The sequence below is a fragment of the Oratosquilla oratoria genome, chromosome 1 (assembly GCF_046742065.1).
Source record: "Oratosquilla oratoria isolate Oo_2021 chromosome 1, ASM4674206v1, whole genome shotgun sequence".
NCBI classification, from domain to species: Eukaryota; Metazoa; Arthropoda; class Malacostraca; order Stomatopoda; family Squillidae; genus Oratosquilla; species Oratosquilla oratoria.
In genome coordinates, this window is record NC_134777.1 from 96524411 (window position 1) to 96540696 (window position 16286).

General features: G+C 37.1%; 1 protein-coding gene across 6 annotated transcripts in view; it reads right to left on the reverse strand.

The window, feature by feature from the left end:
- Positions 1–16286, reverse strand: part of LOC143023970 (putative flavin-containing monoamine oxidase A) — a 264982-nt gene that overhangs the window by 67420 nt on the left and 181276 nt on the right. Inside the window, exon 1 of one of the 6 annotated variants that reach the window (XM_076182867.1) lies at positions 8902–8979. The exons of the other annotated variants lie outside the window; for them this stretch is intronic. The gene's annotated coding sequence lies outside the window, so the exon portion shown is untranslated. Of the gene's footprint in view, positions 1–8901; positions 8980–16286 lie in introns of those variants that run through there. 6 annotated transcript variants of the gene reach the window in all.

The following is a 16286-nucleotide window of genomic DNA, read 5'->3' on the forward strand; positions in this document are numbered from 1 at the left end:
AGTGCTGGGTTGCCATAACCGAACACGCAAAATCTAGGACCCATGATATCCCCGCAGTCAACACACACTCTGGGCCTTTGGCGTAATCTAACTGTATAAGTGGATCCTTGTGAAAGATTGCACGTGATCATGAGGAATCAGTAGTGTTTGTCGCCTGACTGTTCATTGTTCTCTTTGGTTGTGAATAGTGTGAATACAGGGGGTAATTCTCTTTGCGATGGAGAGCATTCAAGTCACGGAGAGTACACACTAACCTTAACATTATATATATATATATATATATATATATATATATATATATATATATATATATATATATACATATATATATACACTGCTGCTGCTGCTCTGTACCACAAGCTTTAAAAATTGTACAATACATTTATAACAGAAAACACAGAATAAAATTAAAAGTCAGAAAAACTTAGAAAACTTACCTATACATAATGCTAATTATCTTGAGCTCCATTCCTTTCGTTAGCTTAGTTGCAGTCTTCTTCCCTAAGCTTTGCCAGTAATGCCTTATTGGGTTTCAAAAAGGCGAAGAAGTCACTGCATGATATGTCTCGAAAGTTATACTGTACAATCAAAATATCTTTCATCACATCAACACTCAACTTGTTCCTCTCCTTTGTCCAACTGACTTTGCATCAACGAAAAAACTCGCTCTACATTTGCATTGCGCGATGCTACGGCAAAGAAAAATTGTACAATTCTCAACAATTCTGAGTGGCATTCAATATTCTTTGATTTTTTCAAAATATCTGGTCCACTTTTTATGTGCCGACAATGCATTGGATTATTCATCATTCTTGTAATTTTCTAGAAACTTCCTCAAGTAACTAACCTGATCAAAGCACTCCACATCATCAATTTCTACCCTATTATCTATCAAGTATTTGACACAAGGCTCTGCATCAGTCCAATTTGGTATTTCACTCAGTTTTCCACTTGAAAAAGAAAACTCTTCCATTGGTTTCATTCACTTTTTTTTCTCGTTTAAGCAGTTCACTCTAAGTACCTCCCTACCTTCTGCCCTTTTCCTCTTTCTCCACTCTCAATTTACTTTCCACCAGAAAATGATTTGATATTCCCCCACTCTCTCCTCTTAGGACATGTACCTCCTTAACTCTTCCTACCATACTCCTGGTCACCACTATATAGTCCATTAACGCTCTATCTGCCACCCTTCCATCCACCACCCTCTCCCATGTGTACTTATGCTTGACTTTCTTCCTAAACACTGTATTTGCTATCATCAACTCTCTTTCAAGACACATCTCCACCATCAATTCTCCACTACGATTTTTACCTGGAACTCCATACTTCCCAATCACTCCGTCTATTGGTTCATTTCCTACCCTAGCATTAAGGTCTCCCAATACAACTACATTGACATTTCTCCCTAATCCCTCTATGCACTCATTTATATTTACCAACAAATCCTCCCTTTCCTCTACACTCTTCTCACTACCAGGCCCATACGCACTTACAAAAACCCACATCTTTCCCAGCTTCACCTTCATCCACATCAACCTTGATGAAACCTCCTTCCAGTCCACTACACGCTTATTTATCTCATCACTTACTAGTATAGCCACCCCTTCTCTCCCTCGTCCTCTCTTCACTCCTGAGTACCTCCCAGCTACACTCCCAAACTCACACTCGCCCTTCCCTTTCATTTTATTTTCACTCAAAGCCAGCACATCCATCTTTCTTCTCACAAACATACTGCCTATCTCTTCCCTTTTACTCTCATTTGTACCACATCCACGCACATTAAAAGACCCAACCCTTAGGGTACTGGTTGGAAAACTCCCAGAACCTCTTATGACTATATTTTTTTTAGAAATGTCCTCTTTTGGGGCTACAGGTAGCAAGACTCCTAATCCCCCCCCCCCGCGTCCCGTTTTTTGTCGCCTTTTACGACTCAAGTGGAAAGACTTGGTGGTGGCATTCTCTTCCCCCACCACAGAGTAGGCGAAAAAAGGAAATTAATATTCAGAGAAATGGTTTAGGACAGTAACAAGGGGTTGGGGGACAGCATAACGGAGGGACAGTCGTAGTATAAAAGTGTCATAATTTCTCTATGAACAGAGTTTTCCCCTATCACAGACAAAATGATGTGTGGCTCTGGTCCGTAGGGGCGCCCCATATAGACCCTAAAGTATCAACTGCATGCTACTTTGCCACAATAACATGCAGCCAATACCCCAGACGGGGTGGTAGAGCAAGGACAAAAGGTAGGACATTTTAGCTAACTATGAGTGCTAAACAGGCCAAGTTCGCAACATTTTCCAGCTTTCGAAAACTGAACAAGAATTATACGAAGAGAGACTCTCTCGTCATTACAGACTACGAATCTTAATAACAGATTATTTATAGTAGCTAAAATTCCGGAGTTTTGGAGATTTTTAAAAACTCCTCCCGGCCGAAGATTTTGATACATAAATGCAGGATGTGTCCGGGAAAATCCGGACGTATGGCAACCCTGACGGAGTGGCAACTTATTATGTTGTTGAGTTATGCGGCTGAACACATGGAACTGTGAAGTATTAAGAACAATACAAAAATTCTGAATATAGACTTCTAAAAAAAATTATCCAGTGTATAGTTCTTTTTCAAAATTAACTGTATTCTTAAATGTTGTTATAAAAATTTTGCATTAGGTTAAAAAATTATTCGAACAACCAGTTGTAATAACCCACGAGTTTTACAGGAAAGATATAAACGACAAAAGTTGTTAAAAGCCAGCTATGCAATTCAAACGAGAGTTTTGTGAAAATGTATAATCTTCTGATAAGTAATACTCTGGGAAACTAGATTTTACATAGAATAATAAATAGTATAAGTTTACCGTTGCCCCCCAATCGCGAAAATCCTGTGGAAATAGAATCTTAGCTCAATACATACATACATACATATATATATATACAAAACCAATTCTAAACGACACCCAGAAATTGATAAGAAAGTAAGTACAGAGTGTCATCAAATGGCTCCACCAAAAATAAGAAATAAAATTAAAAGGGGGCAAAAAGAAAATATCAAATGGCACAGACCAGACACAAAAGCACTACACGAGTCATCTGTCACCGCTCTAACTGTCCTGTATGTACTTATCAGTACAAATCAAACCATAAAATAAAACAAAAACAAAAACCAAGACTAAAAGACACAAAGAAATTTGATTACAAAGTGTCCACAAGAATAACAAAAGGCAAATAAATGGCAAACCGACATAATAAAAATACCAAAAATCACGGTCCGGACCCAAAAGCACCACACGGGTCGCCAATCTCCGTTCTTTCTGTCCTGCTTGTGCTTCGCTCCCTTCATCAGTACAAATCAAAACTAACAAACGCCACCAAAACTGAATGACAAAAAGAAATTGCAAAGTGAAAAAGTGTCCGCTGAAAATAAAAATAAAAATGAAAAAGAAAAAGGGGGGGGGGGAGGGGACAAAAAGCAAATGAAGCCAAACCCAACAAAATGACAACTCAGCAGCAGCGAAACAAAACAATACACAAAAGAAAACAAATTCTGAATGATAAAAGAAAAGGAAAATTATGATAAAGTTATATAAAGTAACATCACAATGGGACTACTACAAATGCCCACGTGTGCCAAACATCACAGTCCCGGCATAATATCACTACACTGGCCTCCGCTCACTGCTCCTTCTGTCCTGCCTGTCTTTCGCTCCCTTGTAAATAGGATTTAGATTGATGCATCTGTTGACGCTGTTCCATTTATTATGACATGTGTTATGAGGTCTTTGTCAATTCTTTTCATTTGGGGGACGCTTTACACAAATTTGTAATTACCTTTTGTCATTCGGAATGGGTTTTGATTTTGTTCAACTTTGTACACTCCGGTGGGACCTGTCCCAGAGAACATCGGTACACTATTTAAATGAATCCTTTTGCTTACTATGTATAACCCTGAGGACGAACCTCGGACAGGGTTCGAAACGTCGGTAATAAATTCTGTTACTCTGAGTCCAGTGTTTCGAAATTTTTCCGATATCATGGCTCCTGGACTCCAGCTCTTTACGAACATACATATATATATACATATACATACATATATATATATATATATATATATATAATATATACATATATATATATACACACACACACACACACACACACACATATATATATATATATATATATATATATATATATGTTGAGACATTCTAACAGGTTGACGTAAGCGGAGTAGGAAACACACACAGAAGTCTTAGTCTTGAGTTTATTCTCAGGTATGCTTTTTCAAGTTTTTAGTCAGGAATAAACTCAAGACTAAGACTCCTGTGTTTCCTACTCCGCTTACGTCATATATATATATATATATATATATATATATATATATATATATATATATATATATATATATATATATATATGTATATGTCATACATGTGCGTATATATGTACGTACGTATGCAGAAACATATGGATAGATAAGAATATGATTGTATGCAAACATGCATGCATATTACAAAACTTCCTACTTACCCTATACACCTTTGAGTGTCCACACGTATTCCATCAACAAGGAAAAAAAAAAAACGATTACCGAGTCAAAACTTGCGGAAAATGGAGACAAAATTTAAATTACGACCTGCAATTGGAGGACAGCGAGGTTCCGCACTCCATAATGAGATGGAGGTGGCGAGGACACACGCACACGCACACACACACACACACTTTCGTCGGATTCACGGCGTGGATTGGAACTCCGGAAAAAAACGCATTTTTCGTGGATCTCAACTACGAGGAAGTACCTTATTGTATTTGTAGGGAAGGGGAATTCTCGTGGTGTAGTAAAAAGGTAATGAAAGGGGAGAAGGGGAGGGATTACTGAGGGAAATGGAAGAAAATGAGGAGGGAGACGAACGGGCTCCCCCTGACAGCAGGAAAAATGTAAACAAAAGATCAGCTGACGACACTGGGGAAATCGAAAATATCAGTAAAAGCATTAAGAATAGAAATATAGATAAGAGCAGCACAACGGAAGGTGAAGAAAATAATTTCCAGGGATTTAATGAGGGGGGGGGAGGATACCAACCTCCCCCGATTGGCAAGACTAGAGGAAAAACTTGAACAAATGACCGAACATTGGGAGAAGAGGTTCGGTAACGTAGCAAAGATTGCGCAAAGAGTTGAAAAACTGGAAGAACTTGAGAAGGTGAACAAAAACTTAACTAAAGAAATAGAAGATTTAAAAAGGCAGTTAAAAGAAGTAAAAGAGGAGAATGAGGAATTAAAGAGGAATAATAAAGACAATAAAGAGGTCATAGCAAAGGAAGCACAGGGTTGGAAAAAGATCCAAGAAAACAGTAGAGTTGCATTTACTGACATAATTAAACAGCAAATGAAAGAACAAACTGAAGACTCAGTTATTAAAGTGATGAGACAGAAGGAGAATATAGTAAGAGACTTAGCAGATAAAAAGAAATGTATAATTATATTAGGAATGGAAGAGAAATATAACCCAAATAGAACCACAAGAATGAGGAAAAAGAAAAAGTAAGCAGTTTACTAGAATTAGTTCAGGAAGATGAACTTGATATCATGAAACAAATTGAAGAGATGTATAGACTCGGGAAGTATAGTACAGATAAGTCCAGACCAATTAAGATTAAATTCAGGTCACACACGATGGCAGAGAATATCTTATCCAAAACAGGGAAACTAGCAACAAGTGAACAATATAAAAAGGTATGGATAAAAAGAGAAATGAATAAAGAGGAAAGAGAGGAGGAAAAAAAGAAAAGACATGAAACTAAGGAAAAAACGAGAACAGAACACAGTCAGAAAAAGAGAAATTCTGTTGGGGAGTAGTGAATATGGAAATAAGGAAATACGACATATTAGAGAAAAACAAAAGGGAAACAGAGAACACAATGGAAGTGGCAGAAAATTGAGAGTGTCTTACACAAATATAGATGGATTAATAACAGGATTGAATGAGCTGAATGATTATCTGAAGGAAAAAGAACCGGACATAATGGGAATTGTAGGAACGAAATTAAAAGGTCCACTACCACCCAACAGTCTAGGCAATGATGCATATCATTATTGGATTAGAAACAGAGAGACAAAACAAGGGGGTGGAGTTATGTTCCTGATTAAGAAGGATATAAACGTGAGGTGTGCCACATATGGAAAGAATACAGTAGAGATGATTATGATCGAAGTGGAAAACAGAGATAAGAAGAGCAGAAAGTTCGTGATAAATTATGTGCCTCCAAAAACAGCCTCGTGGGAAGAGAGTGAACATAAGAGTATGTTAGAAGACACAAAGATAACATTAAATAAGATAATGGAAGATGAAGGAAGAATAGTTATGATGGGCGACTGTAATTGCAAAGAAGTCTGCTGGGAAGAGATGACAGTAAAGGGTGGAGACGACTCATGGGGTAATGTTCTACTCGAGATGATTATTGACCATACAATGACACAGTGGATACAGGAGAACACTAGGTATAGAAATGAAGAAGAACCATCAAGACTAGACCTAAAAATCACATCTGAACCTAGAATAGTGGAAAAGATTGAATATAAAACACCAGTAAGTAAAAGTGACCACATATTGATTGAACTGGAACTAAATGAGGAAAAATACATGAAAAGAAATGAACAATATAGAAAAGGAAGAATGATGTATGAAAAAACAAACTTTGATTAAATAAGAGAATTCTTTCAAAAAGAAAAGTGGGAAGAAATATACAAAGAAGAAACAACAGTGAAAGAGAAATGGAATATTTTGACAAAAAAATACAAAAAAGGAGTGGAAAAGTATGTCCCAAGACAAAAACAAGAAAAAGAATATGTAAAATGCTGTTACAGCAAAAGTTGTAGAGAGTTAAAAGACAAAAGAGATAAAGCTTGGACCAAATGGAAAAATACAAAAGGCCTGAAAAATGGAAAATATATATTTGTTATAGAAATGAATATGTACAAGTGGGCAGAGAGGAAAAGAGAAAATATGAAAAAGATGTCATAGAAAAATGTAAAGATCAACCAAAATTATTTTATAGATTTGTAAACAACAAACTGAAAAACAAACAAGATTTGGAGAAATTAAGACAAGGAGTTGAATACACAGAGGAAATAGAAATGGTGGAAATTATGAACAAGCATTTTAAATCAGTGTTTACAAGGGAGAACATACAACCTGAAGAGATCGAATGGAAAGAGAAAGTCCTCCCATGAAAGAAATAGAAGTAACAAAGAATGAAATTATGAAACACTTGAGTAATCTTGATGTCAGAAAATCGCATGGACCAGATGAAATAGCAAACTGGATTTTGAAAGAATGCAGGAATGAACTGGCAGACAAAATACATAACATAATAAACAGTTCCTTGAAAGAAGGAAAAGTTCCAAAAGATTGGAAAAAAAGCAAATATAGTACCTATATATAAAGGGGGAAATAAAGAAGACCCTACCAACTATAGACCAGTCTCTCTAACAAGTACAATAGCAAAAATTTGTGAAAGAATTGTCAAAAGTAGATGGGTAAAATATTTAGAAAAAAACAGCGTGCTAAATCCAAGGCAATTTGGATTCAGACAAGGACGATCATGCGTCACCAATTTAATATGTTTCTATTCAAGGCTAATAGATATAATACAAGAAAGAGATGGATGGGCTGATTGTGCATTTCTAGACCTAAAAAAAGCTTTTGACAAAGTACCACACAAGAAGTTGCTTAAGAAATTAGAAACCGAAGGAGGAATACAGGGCAAACTGCTTAAATGGATGGAAGACTTTTTGGAAGGAAAATGAGAGTAGTGATAAGAGACAAACACTCAAATTGGGATGAAGTAATAAGTGGTGTTCCACAAGGAACAGTTTTGGCCCCTATAATGTTTGCTATATATATTAATGATATGGATGAAGAAATTGAAAGTTATATGAGCTTCTTTGCAGATGATGCAAAACTATTAAAAAAAAGTGAACACGGAAGAAGATTGTGAATCACTACAGAGTGATCTAAATAAAGTCTGGGAATGGAGTAGGAAGTGGGAGATGGAGTTCAATACTAAGAAGTGTAGTATAATGGAATTTGGAAAAAGCAAAAACAGAATAACAGGATCATATAAATTGGGAGAAGAAAGTATAAAAAAAGTTGAAAATGAGAAGGACCTGGGAGTCATTGTCATGAATAATATGTCACCTGAGAAACAAATAAATAAGATTTTTGGTGAAACTTATAATTCAATAAGAACAATCAAAGTGCCATTTACATACCTGGATGAAGAAATGAATCACTATGATAAGACCAAGATTGGAATATGCAGCAACGATGTGGTCACCAAGTACAAACAAAAATGTATAAAAAACTTGAAAGAATACAAAGAGCAATTACAAAATTGGCACCAACACTCTAAAAACTATCATATGAAGAGACTAGCAAAACTTGAGCTACAGACACTAGAGCAAAGAAGAGAGAGAGGAGATTTGATAGATATTTACAGAATCATGAAAGGCATAGAAATTATTGATACAGAGGATCTAATAAAATGGGATGATAGAAATACAAGAGGACACGGAAAGAAAATCAAGACAGTTATAGAAGAGATGTGAAAAAGAACAGCTTTCCTCACAGAGTAATAAACAGTTGGAACAAGTTAGATGAGAAAGTAGTGTGTGCAAAAACAATACATGATTTAAAAAATAGTTTAGATAAAATGAGATACAAAGACGGGACACCACGAGCATAGCTACCCTTCCCGTAAAATACAACTAGGTAAAATACACACACGTGTTGTTGGAGCAGTTCCACAACCGTCCCTCGATTGTGAACGGGGGAGTTGTTGCCCATACCTGGCACTGAACCTGAATTAATTTCCAAGAACGAGGTGAACTAGGTTGGTTTTACCTGTCGTGAGAGCGACCCGCTCGGTTTCGGACGTGACCTTCCAAACACTGCTTAACACTAACTCGAGTCTATGCCGACTGACTTAATCTCTTACACAAGCATGCGAACGTACACACACACACACACACACCTCTCATGGCGCTGTGGTTAGAGCTCTGGCCTGCCCGGGGCTGAAATAATATCAGTATCGCAGCGCTGAGGGGTGTTACTCCAACTCTCGTGGGCGGGGAGTTGGGTGTGTGTGTGTGTGCAAGGTCATAGCATTACCCATAGATCGGACCTACGAGCTCTGAGCTCTCTTCCAGGAGGGAAATAGCTGTCGATCACGAGTCCAACACGTGATCCAAAGACTAAGTGAATACACAAGCACAAATGCATGTGCGCATATGGTAGTTAATAGTACCCAGCCTCCGCTTGCCTATTTCCTCAACTTTGACTGGAAACCCGCAGCTCCACAACAGCTGGCAACGGTCCAAGACCCTCCCATAGATTTCTCATGGGGGAGAAATATTGGACTGTTTCTATATCATCGGCTGAAAGGAGCAGGAGATGAGGGGGCGGATCAGTCGCCAGTAGTCAGCTCTCCACAACTGAAAAACTGGAAGAAATTCAGTTGAAGGTGAATGAGAGAGATCTTGGCCTCATTCCGGAGACCGTGTGCCAGCCCGTTGGGGCTCCACCTTCAGACAGATGGGATATATATATATATTTTTTCAAATAAATGCCAGGAGGGAGACGATTCTCTCTGCTGTCCATCTTGCAGGGTCATCACAAGCAGGTAACTGTCATTTGTCCCTGTCTCTAGGGATGGTGCTGCGGCCGAAGCCGTCACCTTTGTCCTGTTGTGAGCTTCAGGGGCTGTCGGGTGTGAGGTAACACCCGTTACTACAATCTGGAAATCGAAGAGAAAAGTGCGGGATTCGAACCTGAACCTAGGAGAGTGCAAAGTTACCAAGTATACCAGTGGTTAGTTGAGAAAGATGAAAATACAAAACATTCTTTTATTTCTACTAACGAGAAGAGGTAGATGTTATGAACGATATTGATTTATGTAAACTCATCTTGGTAAATATCTAGTTAATCACACGAGGTATGATAATCGGAGAGTGAGTGACTTAGATATGTGAAGAATTATAGCTTTTCATGCAGATGCGTAAACACCTGGAACAGCCTAAGATATTACATAGGATAAGCTGGAAGCAAACATGACTTCCAAAACGAGTTATGATAATTCAGGATGAAGTTCAGGACCCCCCACAAGCGTAACTCCTTTTTTTGTATACTAAGATCTGATAAATACAGACGCCCGTATATATACATGCATGCTGGCACACACGCATACAGGCACGCATACACACACACACACACACACACACACACACACACACACACACACGGGCATATACGCACACACATGTCTTAAGTGATTTATCTTAAGACCCACAATCTTGATAACAAAGCCGATCTCCAAGGCCACACTGCCCAGGCAACTTATTTAAATCTATCGATCAGCAATGATCTGAGATAATTGCCACAATTTACCTCCTTTCAAGATGTCGACGGCCTTGGTTCTTTTTCTTCTGGTGAAGGTCAGGCGATTTCGTGCAGCTGTGAGGGCAGACTGCCACCAGACGATTTTATTCAGCTGATGGGGAATCCGGGACACAGAAAGACTAAAGTAATTTAAATTAATTCGTTGATAATAGTGTTGTGCCTCAAAGATGATTAATTCTGTTTCCCGCCGAGTGATTTTTTTTCAACCGGGGGAGGAAGGAAGGGAGGGAGGAGGGGGGGACTGCAGGCATCGCTTCACTCCATTTTAGGGTGATTTTGCCCTCCTTATTGACCTTATTCTGGCTAACACAAGACGATTTTATTCAGCTAAATAGGGATTCCTTGAATGGGTCATCATTACATATTGACTATTTGAATACAAACAATATTATTGACAATGTGAGGCTGATGGTGCCGTCACGTGACTGACCCACAATGCTTCGTCACGATGCCAATCCACCTTTCTTTGCTGCTGCTTCGATATATAATAATCGTCTTGACAAAAAATATATAAATAAATAGGTAAATTAACAAATGAATAGAAAAATCAATTAATAAACAAATGGTTAAAAGAATATACAGTCTAAGTAAATGTATATGTATAAACAAGTAGACAAATGAGAAAATAAATAAGTAAATAAATAGATAACTAATGAATAAACAAATGAATACATCAATAAATAAATACATAAGTAAATAATGAATGAATGAATAAATAGATATAAAAAAAAATACAATAAGACGGGAACACCTATATATGGAAATGTAATGAATATCACAAAACCTTTAGGGAGAAGGCTTCCGTCGGCTGAATGAAATTGGCTGACGGATCACGAACAAATGCACAGTTGAAAGAATTAAAATTGAGGAGGAAAAGAGAGGCGATGGGGTGGGGGGGGGAGAAAAAGTTGAGGAGCTCACGACACGAGGCGTTTAGTGATGAGACTGAGGTCGTCACCTTTGCCCGACATGCTAGGTCATTTAAGGCAAGTTATGGAAAAAAAAAACAGAGCTGAAAGGATAGCAAACTAGGGGGGGGGGGATGATGGGGAAAGGGGGAGCGGAGGGTGGGAGAAAGCGAGGGAGGGGAAGGTGGAGTAGGGCAAGTGGGATGGACAAGGAAAGGGGAGATTGATGTTGTAGGAGGGAAAGGAAAAGGTGGAGGAAAAGGGAGGAGGGAACGAAGGGAGGTGTGGCGGGAAAAGGAGAAGGTGGAGTAGGAGGTAGGGATGGGGAAGGGGGAAGGGGGTGGGGGTGGCGCAACACTATTTTTAGCTTGAGTAGGGAAGGCGCCCAATGCATAAACACTGAAGGTTTGGTTATGTTTGGCTTCGTCAAAATTCCGCTGCCACTGGCGGGAATAAAATAATAAATTATATATATATATATATATATATATATATATATCTATATATATATATATATATGTATATATATATATATATATATATACATATAAATATATACACACACACACACACACACACACACACCCATACGAGTACACTTTTGTAACATCTACCCCTGAATAGCATTTATACATTTCATTCTGGTTGCCGTCAGGCTAACTTATTCAGCTACATGTGCCCCACCTCAGAATCGAGGGGCTTGGTAACATCCTTACGCACCTTGAACACCAAATGGCAAACTTTACATGTTTTGTTCTGGCTCGTGTTAGACGTGCTTAGGGTAGTTCTAGATTGACGAAGGACAGAAGTGGGCCTTCAGGGAGAAGAGGTTCCTGACAACTGGATAAAGTCGTCTGGTATTAGCCAGGACAAACGTTTTTAAGTGCAACAAGACTCACGAAGGCGTTCCACGTATTTCGACGTCAATTTTTGCCCCCGGATGGCGGCAGGCGACCCAAAAAGAGAAGATAAAGAAAAAAATCTAAACACTGTATACACACACACACACACACACACACACACATATATATATATATATATATATATATATATATATATATATATATATATACATATATATATATACACATGTGTGTATATGTGTATATTATATATATATATATATATATACAATATGTATGTATGTATGTATATATACACATATGTGTGTATATGTATATATATATATATATATATATATGTGTGTGTGTGTGTGTGTGTGTGTGTGTGTGTGTGTGTGTGTGTTTGAGCTTACTACGGTAAATATAATAAAAGAAAAAAATTAATGTGTATAGAGAAACTCAAAATTAATAAAACACCAGGGCCTGACGGTTGGCATCCAACAATCTTAAAGGAAATGAAAAATGAGACTGTTGCTCTATTAGAAATTATTTTCAAGAAATCCATCATATCCGGAGATGTCCAAATAACTACAGGCCTACAAGCTTGACTTCAGTCATAGGGAAAATGATGGAAACTATTATCAGAGATGCGAACGTCATTTAGAAAGTAACTGTTGATAAATGATACCCAGCATGGATTTAGACGGAGACGTTCTTGCGTTAATAACTTACTCGAATTGTGCAACACAGTCGTCTCGAGTTATGACAAAGAAACAATATAGATTTAATATATCTAGACTTTGCAAAAGCTTTTGATACACGGAATAAGTGGTAGCCTACTAAGTTGGAATGGTAATTGGTTGAACGATTGAAAACAGAGTGTTGTTTTAAATGGCAAAACTTCCAGTTGGAAAAATGTTACGAGTGGAGTTCCTCAGGGTTCCGTTCTTGGGCCACTTCTATTCATAGTATGTATAAATGATATAGACCACGAACTGAAATCTATTGTCTCCAAATTTGCTGATGGTACAAAAGTGTGCGGATTGGTAAATGATCACTTAAATCAATTAGATATTCAAGAAGATTTAGATAAAAGACAGCAATGGTTTGAAAAGTGGCTAATGAAATTTAACACAAGTAGATGCAAGGTTATGCACATAGGTAAAGATAATAGTAGGTACGATTACAAGTTATTTGGAAATTCGTTAACAAAATTGGATAGTGAAAAGGATCTCGGCGTAATTATCAGTAACGATCTCAATCCTCTAAGCAGTCTATTTCAGCCTCTGAGAAAGCAAATAAGATTCTAGGACTGATTGTGCGATCTTTTGACTTCAAAAGTTCATCTCTCATTAGCAAGCTATATAAATCGTTAGTTCGTCCACATTTGGAATATGCTGTTTCCGTATAGTCACGAATCTCATTAAAGACAATGACTAATTGGAAAGAAGTACAAAGGCGAGCCACAAAACCGATTCCAAATATCAAAAATAAATCACACGAAAATCGACTAAAACTGACAACATCAGAAGTGAAAAAAAAATTCAAACTGAATGAGAATCCGACAAGAAATAATGGTCTCAAACTGTCAAGAAATAGATTTAATTTGGAAGTGGGTAGAAAAAACTTCGCCAACCGTGTAGTTAATAAATTGAATAACATCCCTGCAGAGGCAGTGCAATGTAATTCAGTTCGAAGCTTCAAGATTCGTTAAAATAAACACCTAAGCAAGATGCTGTAATACCTGCCATTTATTTTATATTATTTGTTTGTTATTACTTGTCTGTTTGCTTATTATTATTTGCTTGTTTTTCATTTATTATTAGTTATCTGTCAATTTATTATTATTTACTATTTACCTTTTTGTTTATTATTTAACTATAACTACACATTTATTCATTTTATTTATTATTATAATTTTTATCTATTTATTTATTTATCATTATTATATTTTTTCGCATCCGACCTAGTTATGGACCAAAAGGTCTCCTGTCGGCATGCTCCGCCTTTGTAATCCTTTGTATATGTATATGTATATATATATATATATATATATATATATATATATATATATATACATATATAATATATATATTATATATATATATTACTTTATATTATGTTTACATATATATATATATATATATATATACATATATATATATATTTATTTGTATTATATATATATATTTTTTTTTTTTTTTTTTTTTTTTCCTGGGCACAGATTCTCGCGTAAACAATTTTGATTGAAGTGAACTGCGATAATAGCTTTGGCTATTTTGATATAAAATACTGTATCTTTAGTTTCAAGAATATCTTTTTATTTTCATCATTCCGAGTTTGAACATAATCATTCATGATTCCAATATCATGTGAAAGGGTATATTGATAGGCGCTGATTGATGCCAACGATCATGATAAATCTATGTAATAGTACTATAAAACTCTTGACACAAACACCGAAAACTTTTTTTTTTTCGTCTCTCCCAGAGGCTTCTTCAGGGTGAGAAGAACTATGACTATCTATCTTGAAGGGCTGCTGTAGGCGAAGATCTGGTGAAGAAAATAATGTCTGCGAGCTGGCCTGTACTGTTTATAAAGTGATGTTATTTGGAGATGTAGGATAGGTCATCGGGAGTCTTTGGGTGAGGTCATTGGAACATAGCGCCCGGCAGAGCTCCCAGGAGCACCTTGCGCCACAACGACCACCAGAGTTCAATGCCCTCCACCAACAAGGCCAGCCCATAGGATATTGGACCAGAAGTCAAGCCAGAGTTCCTACCACTGACCCCATGCTGAGACTGACGACTTCCCCTAGTGACCTCCTCCAGGGATTCAAATTGACCTCTCCCACTTTCCTCAGTAACCTTACCCAAGGACTCCCATTGACCTCTCCTACTTATTCCGATGACCTCACCCAAGAACTCCCGTTGACCTTTTCTACTTATTCCGATGGCCTCACCCAAGAACTCCTGCTGCCCTCTCCTACTTCTCCCAGTGATCTCACCCAAAGACTCCCATTGACCTATTCTACGTCTCCCATTAACCTCAGGTCAACCCGCAGACATTATTCTTCGCTAGATCTTCGCCTTCAATATAGATAGTCATAGCTCTTCTCACCCATAAGAAGCCTCTGAGAGTGGCGAAAAAACTTGAGTTTTCGGTGTTTGTGTCAACATTTTTATTGTACTGTTACAAAGATTTATTACAATCATTGGCATCCATCATCGCCTATCACTATACCCTTTCACATGATATTGAAGTCATGACTGTGTTCAAACCTTGAACGTTGAGAATAAGGAATTATTTTTGAAACTAGAGATATTGAATATCAAAATAGCCAAAGCTATCAGCGCAGCTGACTTTATGTATATATATATATATATTCATATATATATATAGATATATATATATATATATACATATATATATACTCGTATATTTATATATATATATATATATATATATATATATATAATACTGATGACCCACTTTCGGAGAAGAATAAGCGAAGATGTAGAGATCTGTATATTTCGATCACTTACTGTGATCCTCTTCAGCAGATATGAGTTACAAAGTACAGAACAATGTGTATTTATAGTGAAACAGTGAGGTAGCAAGAGGGGACGGAGCTCAGGTCAACACGCCCGGCACGCATGCTCGGGCGTGTTGACCTGAGCCCCGTCCCCTCTTGCTACCTCACTGTTTCACTATAAATACACATTGTTCTGTACTTTGTAACTCATATCTGCTGAAGAGGATCACAGTAAGTGATCGAAATATACAGATCTCTACATCTTCGCTTATTCTTCTCCGAAAGTGGGTCATCAGTATTATTTTACAAATGTGCTACGACATATCTTTGTTGATATATATATATATATATATATATATATATATATATATATATATATATATATATATGTATATATACACATACATATATACATATGTGTGTGTGTGTATACTTATACTGGATGAAAAGTATTGTCACCATATAAGAAAGCAGCGGGGTTAAACCAGCTGCGACCGTCGGACCTTGATCTGGAAAGGCAGCACATTGCTGCGCTGCCCTTGACCT